Raw genomic sequence first — 25650 nt, 5'->3', positions numbered from 1 at the left:
TATCTAAAAAAACTATTGGATTTTCTTACCTCGTTTTAGGTTTTTTATTAGAGAAAGAGAATACTAGTAGATTATTTTGTTTTAAATTATATTTACAATATTTCTACATTATAAATCTATTAAAATATCTGTTCTCTGACTTCTTAGAGTTTAGGTCAGTGATTATCTGGTATCAGAAGAAATCCCTGCCTAGATCACCCAAATATTTCCACACTATGAGATAGTACCAAGAGCAAGCAGTAATCGTATTAACCAGGAATGGATAAAGTACTTTTATAAAGAGGAATCCTAGGATAAGGACACTTTTAGAGGTGGAAGAATTCTAAGGTATTTCTAAATAATGAAGAATCTTATTTTTTAAAGGTAAGGTGTTCTTGTTATAAGGTTGCACAGTCAGTTGATGATGGATTACAGATTAGAACCCTTGGAGTCTGCATAATGGTATGATGGTTCTGAGTCCTTCCATGTTAGGTTTGGAACAGACAATGGTTGTAGGTTCTCCTAGAATAGTCTTGGAAAGAAACTTTGAGATCAAGATAACCTCGTCAGTCACCGGTTCAGATGAGCACTGGATGTTGTATGGAAACCAATTGGACAATAAATTTCATATTAAAAAATTAATGAATGAATGAATAAATAAATAAATTAATTAAAAAAATAACCTCCTCATTGTATATATAGAAGACTCTGACATTCATTTATCTAACTAGTATTTATGGAAAACTTACTAAGTGCCAAACACTTAGGTCTAAACAGAGGTGACAGCACTGACCAAGACTACAAAGTTCCTTGTTCACATGGAGCTTCCATCCCAATGCAGGAATCAGACCATAAACAGGTAAGTTGATGATCAGTTGAGAAGCACTAGGGTGACAATAATGCAGGGTGATTTAGTGGCACCAAAAATAGGTGTAGCAAATGGAAGGCATTAGTAAGGAGTAAGGATATTGGGTTTTTTCCTAAGTGCAGTGGAAAGACACTGTAGAGTTTTAAGTATGATAGGATTGATACTTAAAAGACCTCTTGGACAGCTATGTGGAGAATCTGTTGTAATGGGTCTAAGGGGCAAGCAAGAAGACCAACTAGTAGGCTGATATTGTGGGTCAAGAGAGAGATGATGCTAGCAATGGGGAGGCAGAGAAGTAGTAGACAGATAAGGGCTATATGCTGAACATAAAGATGAGGACTTGCCTCTAGACTAAGCATGAGAAGAGAGCAAGACGACTTTAAAATAACTGTAATGTTTTTAGCTTGAGCGTCTGAATGGATGAACCCAAGAAGTTTGCATCAGGATTGCAACTAGCATTCACAGTATTGATTTACATCTGTTTTTAGAATAAATCTCGAGATTCACAAGCTATGCCTGACCAGAAGTCAGATGCTCATTTGCTTCTTTGCTCTTTCTCAAATAACACCTCACCTAGGGCTGGATTGTGGGGTGGAGTAAACTCAGGGATCAGCACAGCTGTGCTGTGGAGGTTCACCCTGCTTCTTGCTTTCCTTTGAGTCCAATGATGGCAGAGCTGAGGGATGTCTCAGTGGGTAATAGCATGATCAACTTCCCTGCATGGGACTACAGTCTTAGACAAGGGTTCTGTCTTCTTGGGTGCTGCGATCATCTTCTTTTGTAAGACTGTCTGTGAACTTCATTAACCTGCCATTGACTTCCTCTTGATACATTAATGGGACCACACAATGTTGAGTCACAGTTTGAAAGGATGTTTGTCATCACAGTGTGACATCTCTCTGCTCCCTGACACTCTGCTGTTTGTCATTCCTCTTCCTGTGCTCTCCCTCCCCAGGCTAGTCTATCCTTTGGCAGTGATCACATCCAAGCCAATTTGGATCAATTCTTTTGTTCATTTCAAATTTAAATGAGCTTAATGTTTAGCAGCTGATGAAATGTATACTCAAGATGTGGCACATTCGTACGCTGTGCCTTAGGTTGAGCATGTTGGAATTTCATAGGTGGGGAAAAGCATTCTCTTGGCTTCATGTTTAAAATTCATAGTACACTACTACAAAGCTGTCATCATCAAGACAGCATGGTATTGGCATAAAAACAGACACATAGACCAATGGAATAGAATAGAAACCCCAGAACTAGACCCACAAACGTATGGCCAACTCATCTTTGACAAAGCAGGAAAGAACATCCAATGGAAAAAAGACAGTCTCTTTAACAAATGGTGCTGGGAGAACTGGACAGCAACATGCAGAAGGTTGAAACTAGACCACTTTCTCACACCATTCACAAAAATAAACTCAAAATGGATAAAGGACCTGAATGTGAGACAGGAAACCATCAAAACCTTAGAGGAGAAAGCAGGAAAAGACCTCTCTGACCTCAGCCGTAGCAATCTCTTACTCGGCACATCCCCAAAGGCAAGGGAATTAAAAGCAAAAGTGAATTACTGGGACCTTATGAAGATAAAAAGCTTCTGCACAGCAAAGGAAACAACCAACAAAACTAAAAGGCAACCAACGGAATGGGAAAAGATATTTGCAAATGACACATCGGACAAAGGGCTAGTATCCAAAATCTATAAAGAGCTCATCAAACTCCACACCCGAAAAACAAATAACCCAGTGAAGAAATGGGCAGAAAACATGAATAGACACTTCTCTAAAGAAGACATCCGGATGGCCAACAGGCACATGAAAAGATGTTCAACGTCGCTCCTCATCAGGGAAATACAAATCAAAACCACACTCAGATACCACCTCACGCCAGTCAGAGTGGCCAAAATGAAGAAATCAGGAGACTATAGATGCTGGAGAGGATGTGGAGAAACAGGAACCCTCTTGCACTGTTGGTGGGAATGCAAATTGGTGCAGCCGCTCTGGAAAGCAGTGTGGAGGTTCCTCAGAAAATTAAAAATAGACCTACCCTATGACCCAGCAATAGCACTGCTAGGAATTTATCCAAGGGATACAGGAGTACTGATGCATAGGGGCACCTGTACCCCAATGTTTATAGCGGCACTCTCAACAATAGCCAAATTATGGAAAGAGCCTAAATGTCCATCAACTGATGAATGGATAAAGAAATTGTGGTTTATATACACAATGGAATACTACGTGGCAATGAGAAAAAATGAAATATGGCCTTTTGTAGCAACATGGATGGAACTGGAGAGTGTGATGCTAAGTGAAATAAGCCATACAGAGAAAGACAGATACCATATGGTTTCACTCTTATGTGGATCCTGAGAAACATAACAGAAACCCATGGGGGAGGGGAAGGAAAAAAAAAAAAAAAAGAGGTTAGAGTGGGAGAGAGCCAAAGCATAAGAGACTGTTAAAAACTGAGAACAAACTGAGGGTTGATGGGGGGTGGGAGGGAGGGGAGGGTGGGTGATGGGTATTGAGGAGGGCACCTTTTGGGATGAGCACTGGGTGTTGTATGGAAACCAATTTGACAGTAAATTTCATATATTAAAAAAATAAATAAAATAAAAAAAATAAAATAAAATAAAATTCATAGTACAGTGTTTCTTTCCTACAGCCTGTAGCTTATGAATTCAGGAACCCTGGGCATTTTAACAGCTGCCTGTCATTAAGATACTTTACTGCCTGTGACTTGAAAAGATGGAAGGGCAGAAACCTCTTGGACTATATTCACCCTCATGTATGAGCATGAACAAGGTCTGCCTGAAGAAATATTTTCTTTCTTAACTATGACTTCTGACTTGGAAGCTTATTTCTTCCCTCTCTTTGACCTTCTCTCCCCACACCTTGGGATTTCACTTTTTATATCTCACTGTGACTCAGGGAAGACCTTTGCTGCTTTGTTTTTCTTTGTTTTCTAATTACATGTCCTTCTGGCCTGAATGATTTTTACTTGATTAGAGAGAGACACTTTGAGGGAAGTGCACAGGATTGTGTGAAGAATTTTCCCTGAGAATCACACTGAAGCATGGCCAAATAAGTTAGAGTCTCTTTCTAAATACTCTGTAAGACAAATTTTCTAAAATGTCACAGTGGGGTTTTCCTTCGGAGAAGATGTATCTAGGCAGGGCACCCTGCATTTAAAAAAAAATGGGAGGGAAGGGAAAGATATAAAGATCATTTGGACATTTGGGGGACAAAACAATTCAGGGCACTTTCCTTTTAAGCTTAAAAGGTGTAAAAGACAGAGATCATGAAAAGCACTGTGTCTGTGATTTCTTACGTTTGCCATTTCTGTATGTAAAAATATGTGTATGAGATACTTGCTGAGTGTTCCATCTTGTGGCATCTTGCACTCTGAGCTATTTGAGACCTGGAAATGTCTTGTCTTTTTCTGCATCCCTAGCATCAATAGAGAATCTCACACATAAGCACCCAGTGACTGCCATTCTTTTTGTGCAGAAGGCAATGGCCCTATTTGAGGGTAACATCCCTATTATGGTACATGGGATCTACTGTGAAAGAAAAGAGATGATTCTGGGCAATCACATATATGGTGACAAGAAATTAACCTGATAACGCTGAGCATGTTCAAATCAAGAATGTTTAGATAGTAGCAAATCGTTACTGGTATGAAAGAAACCTTTCCCCACTTCCAGTCTGTAAAACACCTAGTAAATATTTGTAAGTAAATTATTTCTCTGTTGCATTGTGCAGTTTATATAAATTGATGTTCTAGGAAGTACTGTAGTTTAGCTTTCATAGGATTTCATAGAAATTTTTCCATATGGGTTCAGCTGTCTCATTATTACCATTTGTAAGTGACTATTCAGATAGTTTCTTCTCATCTTCAAATCATGCTATTTCAAATGTCCTTTTTTTTTTTTAACTTAATGGTTCCCCATAAGAAGTTTGGTGTATTTGAGGACCCTACCTACAATTTCACTTACTGCATATCAACCCCATACTAACTGTGTGCCTCTGGACAAGTTTCTTTACCTTTTAAAATTACAGTTTCCTCATTTTTAAAATAGAGACAATACTGATTTCTTAAAGTTTGTGTTAGAATTGAACGAGCTAGGGTATGTAATATGCTGAATGATGCCAGACACACAGAATTGGTCAGTAAAGGGTCCCCATTGCCAATGTTCCTATTATTTTTTTTTTTTAATTTTTTTTAATGTTTATTTATTTTTGAGACAGAGAGAGACAGAGCATGAACGGGGGAGGGTCAGAGAGAGGGAGACACAGAATCTGAAACAGGCTCCAGGCTCTGAGCGGTCAGCACAGAGCCCGACGCGGGGCTCGAACTCACGGACCGCGAGATCGTGACCTGAGCCGAAGTCGGACACTTAGCCGACTGAGCCACCCAGGCGCCCCGCCAATGTTCCTATTATTGAGCTCCATCCAGTTTGGAATCAGTTACCTTTGCCCAGTAGCACTGTTTGTACATATCTGCTTTTATAATTATTAGTTGAGTTAATTTTTTATGGGGGATGTGAAAAAGGGTGATTGAGCATAGGTTATTCAGTTTAAACTAATGAATTTTTTTTTTATGGGCTGACCATCTGTCAGGGAAGTGGCAGAAGGCATTCCAATAGGACTGAGTTGAATTAAATTAGGAGATAAAAGTAATAATAATGGCTTTCCTCCAAATGAGATCTCAAAATCTGTCTGTTTTTTCCTAGCTCCACTGTTACCACTTTGATCGAAGCTACCTACATCTGGACTCCTAACCACCTAATGGGTCTCCTATTTCCATTGTCCCCTAATCCAATTTTTATAGAAAATCAGAGTGATCATTTTATTATTCAAGTCAGGTCACTTCACCACATCCCTTCTACACTCCCAACTGTGAAAAAAAAAAACAACTGATAAAATAAAAATGGATAACTTGGCCTGCAGTCCCAGTATCATCTGGCCTCTTGCTTTTCTTTCCAACCCATATCTCTCCAAACCTTCTTTCCTAGGGCTCTAAACAGGCCTCCATGTCCTTTCTTGTCTTAGAGATATATTCTGTCTGCCAAAGGGTGCTTCCTATAACCATCACCTGGCAAGGTCACCCTTGTGTCAAGTTTTAGCTTAGGCTCTGCAGCGAGGCAGAGGTCTGACCCCTCTATTAACTGTCCCCAGTGATCTCATTGCATTCTGTGTCTGTATTACTCTGATTCCAGTTTATAATGGTCCATTTGTTGTGGTGGTTTCTTATGAAACTACTCACCATTGTATAACTAGAACTCAACTCAGTGGTTTGATGAATGAAGAAAGTTTCAAACTACAAACTACAAAAGATGTGTATTGATGTGTATTATCCAATTTGGGCTCATGGCATCCTTGTAAGAAAGGCACATGCTGGACCAACTCAAATGTATACGTGAGGAATCTAAAGCTCACTTTGGTAGAGGCTTGGAAATGGAAGAACCGGGTCTTAATCTCAGAATTTTCATGCCAAGTCCAGGACTCTTTCATCTCCAGTACTGTGCATCCCAGACACTCTATCATGGTCTAGATACTCCTTGTATATTGTTTGTCTGGGATGGGTCACTTTTCATGAAGCATTTGAGCAAGCATTCTCATTGCATTCATATCATCTGCCAAACACTGTCCTGGGCACATTCCAGGCCTTTTCTCATCCAGTCTGTCTCAGGATGCTGTAAAGTATTGTATGTATCAGCATACGTACAATATGGGCTGCCATTGCAAACTATCACAAACTGGATAGTTTAAAATTATAGACATTTCTTATCCCCCAGTTCTTGAGTCAGAAAGCCCCAAATCAGGGTGTCAGCAGGACCATGCTCCCTCTGAAACCTGTAGGGAAATTCTTCCTTGCCTCTTCCTACCTTCTGGTGGTTTGTTAGCCATCTTTGGGCATTCCTTGGATTGTAGCTGTGCCACTCCCCTCTCTGCCTGCATCATGTCAAGATGTTCTTCTCATGTGCCTCCACAGCACTTTCCCTTTGTTCAAAATTTCTATAAGGATAGCAGCCCTACTAGATTAGGGCCCACCCTAATGACCTCCCTTAACTTGATTCCATCTGCAAAGACTCTATTTATAAGTTAACTCACATTCGCAGGTGCCAGGAAATAGATGTTTAACATACCGTATTTTGGGTGAGGGGGACCCAATTCAACCCATACCCTTACAGTTCCATATCTTTAGCAGGTACATATCCCATTCCCTTTTCACAAATGGGTCCGTAGTCTCTGTAACATACCCCAAGGCTTCACAGCTTGTAATTGGCAATGTGAAGCTCAAATACAGTTCAGGATTCACAAGTCTATGTTTGGCTTTTGGACCAGATCGATGGACCAGTTTCCAAGCCTCTAAAATCAAAGCTTGGTCAGGTAGATCCAGTTAGCTTTGGAAAAAAGCAAAGCAGGGTGCATATTCTTTATGCAAAGTGAGCTTGGTTAGGAGAGGCAGAACTTTAAAGTGCCTGAGTGTGTGTTTTATAACTATCCCTGCATGCAGAAGCAGAGATGTGTTCCTCCCTTGCCCTACTCTCCCACATTTAGAATAAAGTGTCTGATATTCTTTTAAAGGGAGACAAGACATTCTTCATTTTAATTGGGGGGGAAAGTTCATTATGAAGTCTTCTTTCTCCGAATAGTTCCCTAAAGTTGGATGTAGTGTCTACATTGTTTTCATTCTCTTCTCTTCCCAGGAATCATTACCAGCCCTGGTTGGTGATTTATAATCACATTCCCAACAAATTCCACTGTTGTTAATGACTACTTATTTTTCTATACAAATGGTTTTTGCTCTCCTTCCTGAGGACAATTAACTAAGAAACTGGTCATAAATTACTGATAATGATCAGTTTGTCAGAGATGATTGTCGAACGGAGCCATCTTCCATAGTAATTAGATAAAGTTTCTTTAATTGCTGATAACAGCAAACTGTGGTTATTTTTTTTCCTTTTTTTTTTTTTTTTTTTTTTTTTAGATTCTCACTCATGACATCTTCCTGGAAGTCAGGAATAATAACTTTTTTTTTTTCTTCTTCTTCACCTGAAGGAGGGGAGATGGAAGAAACATTCATCATTTACAGGCTTCCAGAAATATAATAAATGTGACAGCTTTTCACAGTTTCAAATGCGACAACTGATCTTTCTAAAGCAGAGATCAGAGAAAACCTTCTCTGGGACACATTTCTTTTAGGCAGGAAGCAGGGGTCCTTCCTGGTCATGTTTGATTTTTTTTTCCTCAGGATCACATCTCTCATATTTGCATCTAAACCTTGGCCTTAAAATGTGACTTCTTTGAACTCTGGAAGGGAATGGTATTTAATTCACAGGGTTTCTCACTGTTAGGATGCTGATTAAACCCCAGCCTATTTTTGTATGTCAGGCTCTGGTGGACCCTTAGCTGGGAAATAAAGAGGAGAACTACCACAATGTATAGAGACAGGATGGTGTCTTTAATCACAGGTCTTATTATCTATTAGCTTATTAATATGCTCAATCAGAATATTCATTGGTGTAGAAGTACGAGGACCTACTATTAACATTCTATAAAGGATATACATATTTTACACAGTGAAGGGTGGTTTACATTTAATCCAGTTTAATATATCAGTTGACTGACATTCCTTGAACATTGTTAGTCTTGGGTCCTGCAATACTTTATAATCTCCTTCAGTTTCATAACTGTTTCTTGTTTTTTGGAGATTTTTTTTTTAGTTTGTTTTATTTTTGGTTTTGTTTTTTGGTTTTTGGGGTTTTTGTTTGATTTTGCTAGATGGCAACAACTGTCAAGCAAGCTTTGGTGTCTGAGATTATCTGAATCATTCTGGCAGTTTAGAAAACAGTGTGGTGTTAACAGAGATGAGGATTCCAAAGGGGTTCTTAATAACAAAGAAACTGGGGAAGTGTATCACATCTCTTTAAGCTCACTAGGTTTTGTTATGAGAAGGAGAGCTACAACCAGCTCAGAATTATAATGTTATGTTACAGGATATTTAGGCACTGATTTCATCAGGATTCCTCCACTTTCACATGAAAAAAATAAAGACACACACATGCACATCAAATATATTTAAGAAAACTTAAAGTGTGGGTTATGGAACTAGGCAACACAAAAGGTAGGCTTCAGGTGTGGCTGAGTCTCAAGCTTTAATGATGTCACAAGGACTCTAATTCTCTCTTAGATCTGCTTGCCATCTTATATCAGGGTTCACTGGGCTTCTACTATATGCGTCCTCTGAGAAGTTATCACCTTTTGGAGGATACCTCAAAAATCCTAGGGAAGGCTCTGATTGGCCAATTTGAATCATATGCCTGCTACTGAGCAAATCCCTGAACTATAAGACTGGGATCTTATTTTTTTTTTAATTTTTAATGTTTTTATTTATTTTTGAAGGAGAGAGAGAGAGAGAGAGAGAGCGCACACGCGCATGAGCAGGGGAGGAGCAGAGAGAGAGGGAGACACAGAATCTGAAGCAGGCTCCAGGATCCGAGCTGCCAGCACAGAGCCTGGTGCAGGGCTCAAATCTACGAACTGTGAGATCATGACCTGAGCCGAAGTCGGACGCTTAACCAACTGAGCCACCGAGGCACCCCAAGACTGGGATCTTCTGATTGATTGGTCTTAAGTCTCATTCCATAGGGATGAGGCAGGGGGTGGTGGTGGGATGTAGAGCACCACCTAAACTATATAAATAAATATAAAGTAGGATAAAGATGGTTCCCCAAAGTAAAGGATTTGGGGTAGATCAGACAATAAAACAAATAAAGTTAAATAAAGGGACCCTCTCATTCACTCTTTTGCAGTCAGCCAAGTGTTGCCCAGTTGTTTGCTCTGCTTGCCCAGTTTTATCTGCTTTTCGTGGGAGAGTAGATTTTCTGGCACTTCCTGAACATTGCCCTAATAGAGGTGACAGTTTCAAGCCCACCGTAAAAGTCTAGTGTATACTAAATGACTCAACCTAAAATACTTTTCTGAAATGTTTCCACACTAAAACTGTTCTCTTTGTCCTGCCTGGATCCCCTCTTCCCTTGCCATCCCCCACCCAACCCATCTCTGACTGTTTCCTCATGATTTTTTTTTCCTAGCAAGGGCCCAAGCCAATTTCCTCTTCCTCTATGTTCCCATTGGAACTTGTATCTTTCTTATAATACCTAGAATGTTCAAGTTTTAATTTTAGTTCTTAAGAATCCATTTCTTTCTTTGGAAACAGGGTACCATTTTGTAGTTTCCTTTTAATAACTTCCATGATTGGTAGCACAGTGCCTGGTTCCACATAGGGATATAATTCTGGTGAATTTTTCTGGACAAGACTAATTGAGGAAGTAAGCACTTGGGCCACTCCATTAGCATTTGGGTTTAGCTGTGTTTTACTATGGGCATGTGAAAGTGGGCATTAAGTAATCATTTGGAGGAATACAGGAGGACAGCCCACTGCTGTAAGAGAAGTAGGGGAAGGTTGTTTTTGTTGAGGGACCCATGGGAATTTGCCTCACCTGGCCTCATTTTACATGGTAATTGCTCTGAGTTCTAAGTTATAGGAGGACAAGTTCATCTCTCTATGATTAACACAAATCAAGGGTCCTTTTTGCATGTCCATGTAGATATGGCCCAAACCAGAAAAAAACTCCTTTTCATTCATTCATCAAATTTTATAGAGTACCTAGTATGTTCTGGGGATATGTGATGATAAATATACATAGCTCTTGCCCTCATGCTTGGAAGTTGATTGCCTGGGGTCCAGTCTGTGGCTTTCTGTGGGATTACTCTCTGTGGGATTTCAGACTATCTATTTAACAACCCTATACTTAGGACCACCTGGGTGGCTCAATCAGTTAAGCATCCAACTCTTGATTTCATCTCAGGTCATGATTTCACGGTTTGTGGGTTTGAACCCCAGGTTGGGCTCTATGCTGAGAGCACAGAATCTTAGGATTCTCTCTCTCCCTCTCTCTCTGACCTCCCCTGCTTATTCATATTCTCTCTCTCTCTCTCTCTCTCTCTAAATAAGCATTTAAAAAAACATTGGAAAACAAACAAATAACTGTACACTTAAATTGTCTTATCTATAAAATGGGGGCAGATAGCTACTTCACGGAGCTATTGTAAGGATTAAAGGAGCTACTACTTGTATAATGTCCAACACATAGTGAGTGTTCATCAAGCAACGGCTATTACTTATTGACTCATGAGGCCTACAAGCTGATGGAACAGACATTAATCAAATGATCATACTCAAAATATAAATTTTGACATAATCTGAAGAAGAGTTGTTTAATATTATGAACACTTACAGCATACGATTCTTTAAGACTTGCCTAGCAATGCATAATTAATCTATCTGTCTATAAGATCATCTGCAGATTAGAAGCAAAATGAACAATTTATCAATTTTTGATGATTGCTAATAAGGCAGTAGTTATATGTGGCTGAAATGGTCCTTAGCCAACCTGGATTTCAGTGCTGCTATGATTATCAATGGTATTAGGTCTCATATTCTGCCAAGATAATTCTTCTCTCTCAGTTCTTTGGCCATTTTGGAAGGGGAGAAGCTTTTAGCTTAATGTCCTTCAGAATCCTATCTAATCCTTAAAAGACCGGGGAAGTGTGTGTCTTCTGGACTTCAAAAGGGTTTTCTTCTCCTTTTCCAGTCATTTCCACTTTCTAGTCAATTTGGAGTATCCATCAATTCAACCAAGGGAGGCAAGGAAAAATATCCATGCCATTTCTGCTTGGTACCATTGATTGTGCTTTAGAAGTCACTTTATTACTCACCACTTCTTGTTGGCGCAGTGGGGTTCATGTTATGGCCAAGCTATTCCAGTGTTTGGAAAAGGTAGAACACATTCAATCAGTTTGGTTCCTTTGAAAATCTTACTTTAAGTTGGATTAGACCAGTGATGAAAATGGTGACAGTGTTTAAAGGAGAGGAGCCCTTTTACTGTAAAAGGAAAACTCTACAATTAATATCAAGGAGACATTCAGAGCAACAGATAATAGCCCAGCATCTGGGCTCCGACAGATCTAGTCTGCCATGGCTGAAACCTTGGGCTAGTTTATTCATTTATCTGAAACTTAGTAATGCTATCTCCAAAATGGAAACAATTATTGACAATGGATTTTTAATGGATTTCAAAAATAAATTTTAATGGATTAATACATTTTAAAGTGAATTTTTAAATCCATTTTTGTTAGCTTTTCCCTGATTGAAGGAGATACTACCTGCAAAATAGTCAGAAGATTGTCTGGTATATGGTAATTACTGATTAAATAATAGTCATTGTCCCAGTGTTGTATCCATTGATGACTATGATAAACAAGAACTCTTGAAGAATTTTGAGGTTTGATGAGTGATTCTTTTACCTTCTAAATTTTTAGCCCTTAGAAAAGAGAAGAAATCAAATGTTTTTGTTCCCCTTGTCACAAAAATTTAGTTATATGGTATATGTTCATATATGTGTATATACTTTTTTTTTACTTACAATGTATATAGAATACATATACACACAAAACTGTGTAGTTATAGCATATGTAATATATTTAATATAGGCTAATATAGAGTATATTTAGATATGTTATATTATTAATATATTTATGTATTATAAAGTATGTCTAGTGCTATATTCTGTTTTATGCTATACAAAATATGACAAAATAAGTAATATGTTGTTAGTTGATACATATTTTTTCTATCTCTGTTGGACTCTTTTTCCAATTAAAAATAAGGAATTATTAGTATGCTGTTTGTTCAGCTTTTGTTTCATTATCATAAACTTCACTTTGCAATCCAGCTAGACTTGAAAGGGACCCATGGAACTGCAACAGGAGCACAAAGATTACAGGAGATTTTGATCCAAAGGGGGTGCTCTCCCGAGCTACAGAAGGAATGATCTGGTAGTTAAGATAAAACACAAGTCAGATTTATTAGGTTTGTCCACACTCAGCAGTGGTCATCTTCTTGCTGGTCTTGCCGTTCTTGGACCCAAAGTGCTCCATGGCTTTCACGGTGTCCATGCCCTCCTTCACCTTGCCAAACACGATGTGCTTGCCATCCAACCACTCAGTTTTGACAGTGCAGATGAAAAACTGGGAACCGTTTGTCTTGGGTCCGGCATTTTCCATGGACAGGATGACAGGACATATATACTTCAGGATGAAATTCTCATCATCAAATTTCTCCCTATAGATGGACTTGCTGCCAGTGCCATTATGTCATGTGAAGTCACCACCCTGGCACATAAATCCTGGAATAATCCTGTGAAAGCAGGAAACTTTGTAACCATTTCTGTTCTCCCCAGTGCTCAGAGCATGAAAGTTCTCTGCTGTCTTTGGAACTTTGTCTGCAAACAGCTCAAAGGAGACATGGCCTAAGGGTTCACCGTCCTCAGCAATGTCAAAAAACACGGTGGAGTTGACCATGGCTTTGCCGTGCCTGCGGTTCTGGGGTGGCGGTGTCTGCAAAGATTTCTTTTTTTTTTTTTTTTTAAAGAAAAAGCATCAGCTACCCCCACGTTCTCTGAGGGTTGATTTTTACTGTTATTTATTTTGACAATTTAGTGGCAGTGACTTACAGTCACAGCCAAAGCCTTGCTGTGTAATCCTTTGGAAATGTCCCTAGGTAACAAGATGTGCCCAGTGGTCATAGAAGTCAGTTCTGTTAAATAGGGAGGATTTTATCTGTCTGAATAAATATTTCCGGGGCTCCCCTCGCTCTGTGGATTTGAGATGTGCACAGGCAAGAAGGGTCATTGCCATAAATCAATAGTTTCTGTGAAGCCACAGATTTAGAGCTGACAGCGGCTCTTTGGTTGAAATAAAGATTGTGATGTGCAGGCATAGGCGACAACTGCTGGGAATAATGTGTGGAGTTGACAGGACTATTTTGTGAACATATATCAAGTGTGGATAGGAGAAGTAATTTTTGCTCATTTTGAGATAAGTTAACTAATTGATATCGGCACGAAAGGAAAGACAGAGCTACCTGGTAGAAATTGATGCCATGTACGTCCTTCCATATATGCACATATACCTTACACCCACCACCGCAAACCCACTGTGTCCTTCAAGTCTCAGCTCAAGGGCTAAGTCCCATATCGTGTGTTACTTATCTTTATGCTACTCACAAGTTGCTGTGGAGGTAGTAGGAACGGATAATGTCTCCAAGGAAAGGCGGGTTGAAAAGAAAAACAAACAAGGATTTACCTTAAGAAAGGATCGCTTGAGTGAATGGAAGAAGAGAGAAAGACACTAAGAAGATTGTCAGGAAGGTAGCAAGTGAACCAGGTCGGGACATTTTCATAAAAGGTAGAGAGATTGCATGGAAACAGCAACTGTGGACAGTGCCGAGTACTGTAATGCATCTGAGGATTAATGAGAATTCTTAGACTTACATTCCAGTGGATCTCTTTTCTGTATTTTATGAAATTTTGTACCTAAATCATTCTCAATAATTAAGTGTGAACTCCCTGAGAGCAGGTACCAGATTATATTCATTTTAGGAGCTTCAGGGTGTGGTAGCCATTTTAGGGATCAATACATGTGCTTTGAAAGTATGAATAGATGATGGGGCACCTGGGTGGCTCAGTCGGTTAAGTGTCCGACTTTGGCTCAGGTCATGATCTCATGGTGTGTGGGTTCATGCCCCGCATTGGGCTCTGTGCTGACAGCTCAGAGCCTGGAGCCTGTTTCGGATTCTGCGTCTCCCTCTGTCTCTGCCCCTCTCCTACTTACGCTCTGTCTCCCTCTGTCTCAAAAATAAATAAACATTAAAAAAAAAAAAAAAGAAAGTATGAATACATGAATAAGTGGATGAGTGGATGCTGACCTTAATATAGCAGTTTAATATCTGGGTAAAATTAAAATTATGAAGTGTTAAAGAAGTGATTTGATTTTGGTAAAACAGAGCATATGTGGTAGCTCTAGGAGCTCAAAAAATAAAATCCTCTTATTCCTGGACGGAGTAAGAACTGAGAAAGTAGCACAGCAGAGAGGAAAAAGGAAATAAACAAACTTCTTTCACTTAGCCTGATAATTCCAAGGTTCTGATCATATTCATATGAAATGTCCACAGTAGGTCAATCTACAGAGGTGGAAAGAAGGTAGATTAGTGCCAGGGGCTGGGAGGGAGAGAGTGATAGGAAGTGAGCGCATGCTATAGGGGCTTCCTTGTGGGGTGATAAAAAAAATGTTCTCAAATTAAATTGTGATGATAATTGCACAAGTCTGTGAACATACTAAAAATTATTGAATTGTTCACTTTGAATAGGTGAATTTTATGGTGTGCGAATATATCTCAATGAAGCTATTATTTTTAAAACAGCAATAACAAAGTGTTTTTATTAATGAAATAAATGAAATACATTTTATTAATGAAATCTAAAATTAAAATGTATGACCAAATGAGTTTCCTTATGGTCTCCAAATTTGTTGAGACTTATCTATCAGTCGTTGACAGAGTAGGCCCCTAGAGCCCCTTCCTGTGTTTTCTCCCTTTTCACAGCTTCTCTGCATACTCCCTAGTCTTATGGCTGAGAAAGAGGACCAGAGTGTACCCTTTCTGCCCACTGGGGAATTGAAAAAAGAGCTAAGGAGACTGAATTGAGCGTGCCTAGTTTTTTTTTCCCCCCAGAGTAACCAGTCAAATAAACCATTCCTTCTTAGGGGTGGAAGAATGAGGAATTATGGAAAGACCTGGAATATTACCCTGAGGGAGTTCTTTCACATGGAACTGTAGGGAGAAGGGAAAAAATATGTGCCATCCTCCCCGCACCTTACCCTCTTTATGTCTAGTAATGACCTCAAAAATAACAACTGTAGTGGTTATCAGTTTTAAAAAAAATAATAACTTGGGTTTGAATAAGATCTGAATCTAAGGCAGGTACCACGAGGAACAAACTGTTCGGGAAGAAGGAAGAATGGATCAAAGCCAATGCCTCTAAACTTCCACACTGCCCCCCTTATGCCAGGCACTTTGCTGTGCCAAGGACCACTCACTTTGGCTCTAAACTTTAAGAATAATCTCTGTGTCTGCATGACTTTTTACAGCCCTCAAGAGTTTTCATAGACTTAACCTTCTCATGATAGTATCAAGAGAGCTGTGATACAATATATTTACCTTCTTTAGGAGGTCCACTTATTATGATCGTCCTGTCATTTCTACCATAAATACTTTTTGAAAATTTAGAGTCCCTGGGGATCAGAGGATGTTCTCTTCATTGCATATCAGCCAAGATCCATGTGTGTAAAAGGCTTCTCTTGAATTAATTTTCTCTCACTGAAATCCTGTCTGTGGGGCATAATTAGTTATAACCCATCGATACAAGTGGTATGATAATGGAATGAAATATGGTATAAAATATGGACTATGACTCAATGATAGGCCAAAGCCCCATTCTTCACATATTGAAGGACATCACCCCATCTAGAGCGTGTGTGTGTGTGCATATGTATCTGTAGTTGCATAGACTAGACACGTGGGTATATTTACATTCACATTAGACACTTGCCTCTTCCAAGTGCCTAGAGCAGTGTCTAATTCTTAGTAGGTTCATGTTACATATTGGCTGCATAAAGGTTTGGGGTCATAGATATTCAGTATATAATCCACTCTATTAACTCAGGCATTACTGGATGAAAGGCTTCTTCATTGAAACCAGCTACTTTTTGGTCCCGGCAATATTATTCTTACTTTGAGGCTTTAGCGCATTTTGAGGGTAGTGAAACTTCCCATGGCTTTCAGAAGTATAATTTAAATCTTTTATCCCTCCAGAACTCAGGACATTTAATTTATCATGATTCATAAAAGACCAGTAATAAACCCTGTCTTTATTTAAACATGGGCACATTGACTTCCCTTTGTAGGAATCGGGTGCTCCTTATCTGCATTTCTCTATCTGCTTATCGTGGATCCTGCATGTGTACAAAAAGCCATCTTTGTCAGTCAGGGGGAGATTTTATTAACTAAAGGTTCATTTGTTCTTCAAGTGACACTATCTCTTTGGAATTACCAGATGTTGTTCAAACTGTGCCGTCTCGCCTTTTATTCTGATGATGGCAAATGTTGAACGTGGTGAATAAATATTGGGCACTGTCCTCGGTCATCTTAAATAAATGTGATAAAATGAAAACATGTCGCTGCCGAGGTCTCATTTGTTCCCAGCAAGTCCACAGCACATTAAGGCTTGCGGACAATGAAAGGCAAATCAGCCATTCACTGGGTGTTCCATTATGAGATGTTCTTGTCACTTTCCTGATTCCATTTTAGATTAATATATAGGGAGAGATAAGATGGCATGCATTTAAATGATGACATGGTACCATCACAGAATTGTTTTGTTATAATTGCACAATATAGACAATTACATATATTGCAGTGGTCTTTTCCTCGAAATTTGCATTTAAAAGAAAAAGTGGCAGAAAATGAATTAATGGGAAATTTCTTAGGACTTGGGTCCATCGGGGCTTATATTCATGCAGGTGTTGTATTTTGACCCCTCCTTGCTCCTGTGTCAAGACGGGCTGACTGTCTTTTGAGGAGGAGGAAGAGTAGGGAAGATTTCACTTAACTGGATGATCACAGAGCTAGATTTTGTCATTCATTGTTGAATCATGTATTAAATATTTATAATATAAAAGAAGTGGGAAAGAGCAATCTGTCAAAACAGACATTTTGGAATCACCATGCCCTTCTTTTGTGGGTGATGTGTGACACCCATGAATTAAGATTAAAAATAGGATATAAAAAAGAGTCTTTGCTTTCACAGTGGGGGGAAAAGCTTATGAATGCTTTGATAATAATTGTTAATAATTATACTCAAATCGTATCACATCAAGAAATTGAGATGTGAACCACACTGGGGCACTAAGATTTCACAGTAACAGCCACAGTTTTTTCTAATTTATTACATTGTCATCAATCTTGTGATTTAAAATCCTTTTACACAGTCTCCAGTAATATAGGGAATTATTAAAAGTTGGTGACTGTTGTTCAGGAATGTTGAAAGAAACAAAGTGTTTCTGGGGATGTTGCTGTGAGTCCTTTTGAAAGGGTAGTTAGGTAACGCTGATTAATTCCCATTCTGTGTCTGATGAAATAGAGAAGGTGAAAAGTTTCTCTTCTACCAAGCATCTCATTGCAAACAGCAGCCCAGGAGTTGCATAAGCATTTTCCTTATTCGGTGTAAATTGATTTGGTGTGAAAAATCTCAGACGGTTCCATTTCAAGGCAATGTTTTATTTGGTGATGCAGGACAAATGTAGAGCTAAGTAGATTTGTAGGCTAATTTATTGGGCATTTTAATATTGTGTGTTCTCCACATCCGTGTGGTAAATACCTCACTAATGCTTCCTTGGCCGTGTACTGCTCATGGCATGACCGACTCATCTTAATTAAATTCCTGCCTGAAACAACCTTATTTCTGCTCATGGGATACATTGCTGTCACTGTGAGACATTTTCTAGGACAATTGAGATATATTTTCCACAATTGGAGCCTTTTTTCTCTCTTTTTTTTATGCTCTAAGTATTAGTCATTTGAATTAATATTAAGTTATTATGTACTCCAAATGCGTGCTTTACAAATCTTTCAAAACATGCCTTCTGCCAGGAGGGCTGGGGAGCATGTGATAGAGGTGGAGAATGTACAGGTGTGTTGGGTTAGTGTTGGGTGAAAGGACTTCATGTGTCTGGTCCCCACCTCCCGTGGTTGGAATGCAAGGAGAGGCAGCAAATTGAGAAAGAAAAGGGCCTTGTGCTGCTGCCTCTGGTCTCCTCACTGAGGTAATTGCAGTATCATCTTCTCTTTTAAGGAAGAGGAGGAGAGTTTGTCCACAACTATGCACTTTCTAGGTAACATGGACTTCTTGTTCAGGAAACGGGAAGCTTCTTGAATTCTGTAATTTGAGTCGCCTGCCATGTTAGGAGGACTCCGGGAAATCAGCTGTTTCCTTCAGAACTTCATCGTGACCTTCAAAAGTTTGGCCTTCAAATTGACACAGGGCTTTCGGCGTTTGTCCTGGGAACGTGCAGCTGTCCTGTCAATGTCTAGGAAAATTGTGCCTTATAACCCAAAATGGCTAATTAAACAAAACAAATGAAAACAAAATGCCAAAGCCATGGTATATTCATTCTTCATTCATCCTTTCTCTGTTTCCCTCTCCTAGGTGAAGAACAGGCTTCAGTGAACAGAACATGGTTTCCCCTTTCTATTAAATCTTCAAGCCCACTAGCTCATGTGCTACAGCCACGTTGCGAACACATCAAGCTTTTCCCGATTGGGGCATTGGGCACGTTCTGTTCCTTCTGCCCCTCTCATTTACTTCTTACTTCTCATTTCAATTTCAGCTCAAAAGTGCCACTTCTCCTGGTTAAACCTTTCCTGGAATTCCCACCTTACCCCAACTCCAGCTCCCTAGGGTAGATGAAAATTGATTTGCGTGTGATCTCATAGCAATTTATATGTTTCTTCTACTCTTATATATGCATATATTTGTATATGTATATGTATATCTGTATGTGTGTATATATGTATGTATGTATGTGTGTGTTTGTGTGTGTGTATTTTGAGCACCTTCTGTGTACCAGGCATTCATCTTCACATGAGGGACCCATCACATGTTCAAGCCCTCATGGAGCCTACATTCTAGTGGGGCACAAAGACCATGAAAAGTGCATATAAATAAGAAAGTCATTGTAGAAGGTGACAAGTATTATGGTAAAAGGAAAAAGGGAAAAGGATAGGAAGAAACAGAGAATAGGAGTGGAAGAATCAAAGTTTTAAATGAAGGGGGAGGGGAATCAGGATGGGCCTCATTGTAAAGGTGACATTTTAGCAAAGACTAGAAGGTGAAGGAGTGAGCTCCGTAGTTGTTTGATGAAAGAACATTTCAGGCAGAACAAACAGTCAAAACAAAAAAAACCCTAAGGCTTGAGTGTACCCCTGGTTTCAGTGAACAACAAGAGGGTCAGGGAGACTGGAGCAGAAAATATTAGGGAGGGAAGGCGTTGAGTTGTGGGATGGGGGCAAATATCATGTAGGACTTGTAAGTAATTAGAGACTGTGACTTTTACTGGAGTAAAATAAAGACTTGATTTATATTTTAAACAGAGAATTTGGGCTTCTACATTGAAAATATATTCTAATGGCCTTAATACAGTTTGTAGTCATAGACCATAGGCTCCAGGAAGGCTGGAGTGGTATCTGTTTTGCTGTTCACCGAAACCCCAGGATCAAGCCCAGTGCTTGGCACATTGTTGTCCAATAAATATTTAATGTGAAAGAATAAAATGAGTACAAGGCACATCAAGATGATGTAATTGGAGTCCATCCCTCAGAGGCAGGTATTGTAGACAGCTTATGTGCAGATTTCAAGCTCAGCATCTAATTTTATCCATCCATTTAATGACTACTTCAATAACCCCCAACCAAAGGTTTAATTATCCACCTAATTGTTGCTATATGCAACTGTTCTTAATTAGTCCTGTTTTAATTTGCAATATATGAACTTTGATATTTCTATCAAAAAGAAATCTGATGCTAGTTTGGGAGACTTTCCTCCTTAAAATGAACATGCCTCATGCCCAAGCAAATGACTGGAAAGTATCCCTATGGTTCGCCAGGGTAATGATTCATGGGGCAGGGGCTATACATGGCAGACTAGAATGTTACACTCTAGTGGGTAAATGATCCATGTTTTAGAATTAGTATGCATCCATTCCAAAATACGTATTTACCTGGTAGTCTATAACTGTTCAGCAGAACTGTTACAGTCTAGTAAGTAAATAACATGTTTTTCAAAATTAGAATGTGTACCAAATGTGAATTTACCCAATAGTCTGTAACAACTCTGAAGAAACCTTCCCAGTCTTTAGTCTATCAGGCTAACTTAATGTTGTGGTTTTAAGGATGTTTTGATTACAGACATAGTGTAAAAGAAGATGTATGATCTTTAGAAGAGTGAGGGGTTGTCATGTAGCACAAACCAATTTTAGGGGAAAACTTTAATCTGGTTGCAGACTCTCTTCTTCGTATTTTTTTTCCCTTTCTCTCCTTTTTTTCTCTGTGTGGTTCCTTTCTTTTCTTCCTCCTCCTCCTCTTTCTTTTTAATATGCAAGCTCCTGGGAGACTGAATGCTAATGACACCACAGTGAATTTTTAAATAATTTAATTCTTAGTAACATAATATGGCTTTGTAAGTGATTAGCGTACAGACTTCTGAACATGTATAGGGGCCAGTATTCTTGTTGCTAATCTCATAGACATAAATTCAAAAGTTGGGTTCTGGTAAACAATTTTTATGAAAGTATCAGTTAATTAGTATACCTCACTACAGTTTAGGTAAGCCAAGCAAAAGACAAACATATTTACATCAAAACCATCTAGATATATTGGACAAGAATGATTTTTGTAGAAATAGCTGTGAGGCCATGTCAGTGCTATGAGGCATTGAGTTTTCACTGGGATGTTATTAAATTTCCATTATAACAGATGTTCAGCCTGCTGTTGGCTATAGAAATAGAGAGTTTGACTCCTAGTCCAAAGTAGTTCATGGATGTGTAAAATTGTACTCAAAAACTGTTGCTCTGGAACCAAATGATCAGGGCATTAGCTGTCGGAACTTCGGTGAGTTAAGCTAACTGCTTTAAAACTCGATTGCCTTATCTGTGAAATGGGTATGACATTAGTACCCACTTCATAAGGTTCCTTTGAATGAGATAGTATCCGTTAGTCATTTACCTTTCTTCAGATCACATACTGAATATTTAATGACCATCATCAATAATTACCTATAATAATCACATAGGTCAGCTCTACCTTCCATGTGGGATAGAGCAGGTAATAGGAGTTGCAGGGTTAACACAACCCAGATCTCCAAGTATTTGGCTGGGAAGTTAATGAAGAGGCCAGGCATGTAATTGGATGTTTCACTAATAGGTTATAAGTGGTTGTGCAAGTTTCTAAACAGCCTGAATGCTCTAATAAATACCTTCGTTTGACAAGTGAGAAAGCAACCATGGATCAGGAACTCCTTACTTGGACCATGTGAAATAGTCATTTATGAAATACCCTTTAAAACTCCTTGGAGGTTCATATTCTACAAAAGTTGCCTTTTTTTTAAATCTAATTGAAAACATTGCTGCAAGTTGAGTAGTCTGCATAAACTACTGTACGCCTTGAATTTTTTCTTTCGTGACTGTGACTGTTTTGTAAGGCAGAGCACCATGGACTCAGCCTCTGTAACCCCCACATGGGTCCTTTCCTCTGTGTGATGTACCTTCTTTGAGGCTCGCTGCAGTATTCATCGTGAGTTTGATGTCGTCTGCACAATTAGATGAGAGGATCCAGGAAAGGCATGGACTCTATATACTGATTTAATGCTTTTCTCTAGACCCTAGCACAGTACCTAATGCACAAGTGATATGCAAGAAATCGTTGTGTTGTATTCTTTCATGACTGACTGGCTAGGTTAATTCTGCAGAGTCTGTGACACTGTGCCACTTTCCAAACAACAGTCTCAGCATCCTTTGTAACATACAGGAGTTTTAGAACCGTTGTCTGTTGACATTACCAGTTTAGAACGTTTTTTGAGACCTTACTGTGGGCTATGCTCCTGGCATTACTCTAAATACTGCCCATCATTATTTCTTGGAGTGCTCATCGTAATCCATTTATGCCTATCCTATTATTACCCCCCTTCATCAGAGGAGAAACTGGGATTTAGAAAGAACCATCCCCGCCCCCCGTCCCCCGCCCCCGCCCCCGCCCAGATCAGATGGCTAGTAAGTGATGAGCTGGGAGTCAAAATAGCCAGCATGACCCTAAAGCCTAGAGTTCCCAACTTCTCTTCTTCCTTTCCTTCCAAGGGGAAAAAATATTGTAAGGCGTAGGTAAATAAGATGTTTTTTGAGAGGTGTCCTCAAAAAACAAATGGCAAGTGAGATTTAGATACATTGAAGTGTCCTGTACATTTCTGGGAAGCAGTCTAATAATTGCACATACTATACGGAAGTGACTTCATAGTATTTTCCATAGACATCTCTTCTTACTGGAGGAGTTAAGATCGGATGCCGGGATGCAAGTAATGTAGTCTTTTGGGAAATAAACACAGTCCTAAGTGCAATCGTGGTGCTAATAAGGATCCCGATCATATGTTTCGAGGTTTCAGTGTGGCTGCGGTCCTATATTTATATGAAGGGACTCCAGTGAAATGATTAATGGGGTTTTCACAGAGTGAAGAATCTGCAATTATTTCTACCACCAAAAATGTAACCCTGCTGCAGGCAAAAAGTGAAGTTAAATCACATTTCTCCAATTCAGTCTTCAAAATACACCTCAGATCTTTTACGCGTCTATCTCTGTGTTCACTGTCTTTCATCCAGGCCACAGTGATCTTTTGCTGTGATATCTTGGTAACTAACATCACTGTCTTTTGTATATTTATCCTCTTCAAGCCTTTCTCAGAGTGGAGCTAAAATGCTCTTTAGTAAACAAACCTGATGATGTCACCCCACCTCCAGTGGCTCTGCATTCCCCTTCAGATAAATCCAACATGTCTAGTGTGATTTCAAGGGCTTTCAGGAGCAGTCTCCTGCCTTCCTCCAGCTGCATTGCTCTCTATGCCACCCATAACACACCACGCTTGGCAGTCTTCAGTTGTTCTCAGTGTCTTTGTCTCTCTCATCTCCAGCCATTTGCACCCCCTGCCCAGAACATTTTGCCTCTTCTTGCTTTGTTTTGTCTCTACTGCCTCCCCAGAAGCCCCCTCTGGCCACCTCTAGCCACCCCTCTCCCCATACATTGCTCCTTATCCCTTCTGTGTGTGCTCATAGCATTCATTGCTCATTGCTCTAGCTTCCTTAGTCTTCTGTGGAAAGACAGTAAGCTTGGTGAGGGTAAGAACCCTCACACCATTGTGAATGAGGGAATGGAATGGCACCAAAACTCAAGAGAGTCTTCTGAAAAGCGTTATTTACACGTCAAACACATCCTAGTGTTTTAAATGAAAATGTGTGGGGCATTTGCCTATCCACAGTGCTGAGGAAAATGCAAAGTAAGCACTTGCTTTTGAAAGTCCAAAGGCATTTGCAAAAGGGGAGAGGAAGAACTGAAAGCCGAAAATTGCTCCTTATAGAAAAGGCATAATGCAAAATAGCCAGAGCCCCCCAAGATGTCAAATAACTTCGTCTCTAACTTTTGCTGGAAGGCTCGCCTGGGGAAAGGGGGCCTAGAAAGATTAGTAGCTAAATGAGGATATCCGTCAGGATAGGGCAGATCACTCTCTAGTGACACACAACCCCAACTTGCTTGGCTTCAAAGGACAGTTGTTAAAATTGTTTGTTTCTCATGCATTCTCTAGGTCTGCTGTGGGCTGACTGGGAGTGCTGCTCTGTTTTCTCCCTTACTTGGGGTCACGGGCTCCGCTTCCATTCTTCTACAATTACTGGGACAAGGAAAGGACAAGGTTAATTGCACACTGGTTCTTAAAGCTTCTATCCCAAAGTGACATGTGTCACCTCTGTTCACATTGCATTAGCCAAAGCAAGACATTTGCCTGCACCTAAATTCAAGCAGGCAAGGCAGTTCAGTCTCTTGTTCTGCCCTGAAGGAGAAGCAGAAGTTTTTAGTGAACAGCAACTAAGATCTCCTCCCACAGCATCATGGGGAATAGCTACACCTGATCACCTGTCAATCCCCCAGCATTGTCATACCAGAAGCAATGCCTTTTAGGATGTGCACTGACAGTATTTTCATTCTCATCTGTGTAATTTTTGTGGCTAGACATCCTGACAATGTCTAATTTGACATTTTTCTCAATTTTCCTTTGCACTGGTCCCCAGACTGAGATGTTGGATCCCTCAATCAAAAGAGACTTTCTCAATTAATGGGCAATTAATTTTTTAGTTTCAAACCACAGGCTGCTTCTTTTTTGAGTATTAGTTGAAACATTTTTGTGCCAAAATATCGTTTTATTTTGTGTCTTGTCATTTTCTTTAGAAGGTATCACGGGTAGGTCCCTGTTTTGACTCTCTTCTTACTCTCCCCATTACCCCCTTCCCCGCTGGCTGGATCAGTACGCATCCCATTTGTCATCCGTACTGTTTTCACTGCACTCATCTGTATGGAAAGCGGGATCTGTGTTTGACAAGCATGCTTACCCTTTGCTTACTGTTTTAATAAAAATTTCTATCACCGTTTTTATCTACAGTAGCAGTCGAGGCACTATTTGATATCGAGATGCTAGATTTCATAGACTTTGAAATATTTTCCCCATATCTTTTTTGGCAAGTCTTTGAACATAGACTACAAAAAATTGACATGTCGGAGATGAATTTGCAGACTCTAAGTTAAGTAATGACTACCTGTCCCAGTTTAAATTGTGTTCTAGGATTGAAACATTATATTACACAGTCAAATCATTGAAATTAATGGTCAGACTGTTCTATAACTGAGTTAGTTTCCCTTGAGATTGATACTCTATTAAATCAGCAGGCTGTCCAAATTTCCCTGCAGTGCCTTTGGTTTGGGGGATAGGATTGCCCCAGCCTTGGTGATTTCAAAGCTGGGCCAAAGTAGTCGCACTATTTTTAAATGGGGTACAGTGAGTGGCGGCCTCTCAAATTTCAAGTTTCTTTCATATATAGAATCTTACTTTATTCTCTTTAGTCTGTGAGGGACATTATTTTTGTATTGAGTATACAGATAGGAGACATAAGACCCCAATGTTAGGTGTCATGCCAGAGATGATGTAACTACTTCAGAGACCAAGCTACTTGGGCTTTTCTTTCCAGATCTCT

At 39.5% G+C, this 25650-nt stretch overlaps 1 protein-coding gene and 1 pseudogene across 24 annotated transcripts in view; one reads left to right on the top strand and one right to left on the bottom strand.

Annotated features, from left to right (window-relative positions):
- Nucleotides 1–25650, top strand: part of RBFOX1 (RNA binding fox-1 homolog 1) — a 2063692-nt gene that overhangs the window by 1033824 nt on the left and 1004218 nt on the right. The window lies entirely within an intron of this gene.
- Nucleotides 12758–13285, bottom strand: LOC132689036 (peptidyl-prolyl cis-trans isomerase A pseudogene; annotated as a pseudogene).

The sequence above is a fragment of the Panthera onca genome, chromosome E3, assembly GCF_046562875.1.
Source record: "Panthera onca isolate mPanOnc1 chromosome E3, mPanOnc1 haplotype 2, whole genome shotgun sequence".
In the NCBI taxonomy this organism is placed as follows: Eukaryota; Metazoa; Chordata; class Mammalia; order Carnivora; family Felidae; genus Panthera; species Panthera onca.
Note: the sequence above shows the minus strand (reverse complement) of the source record. Positions and strands in the feature narration are given on the sequence as shown.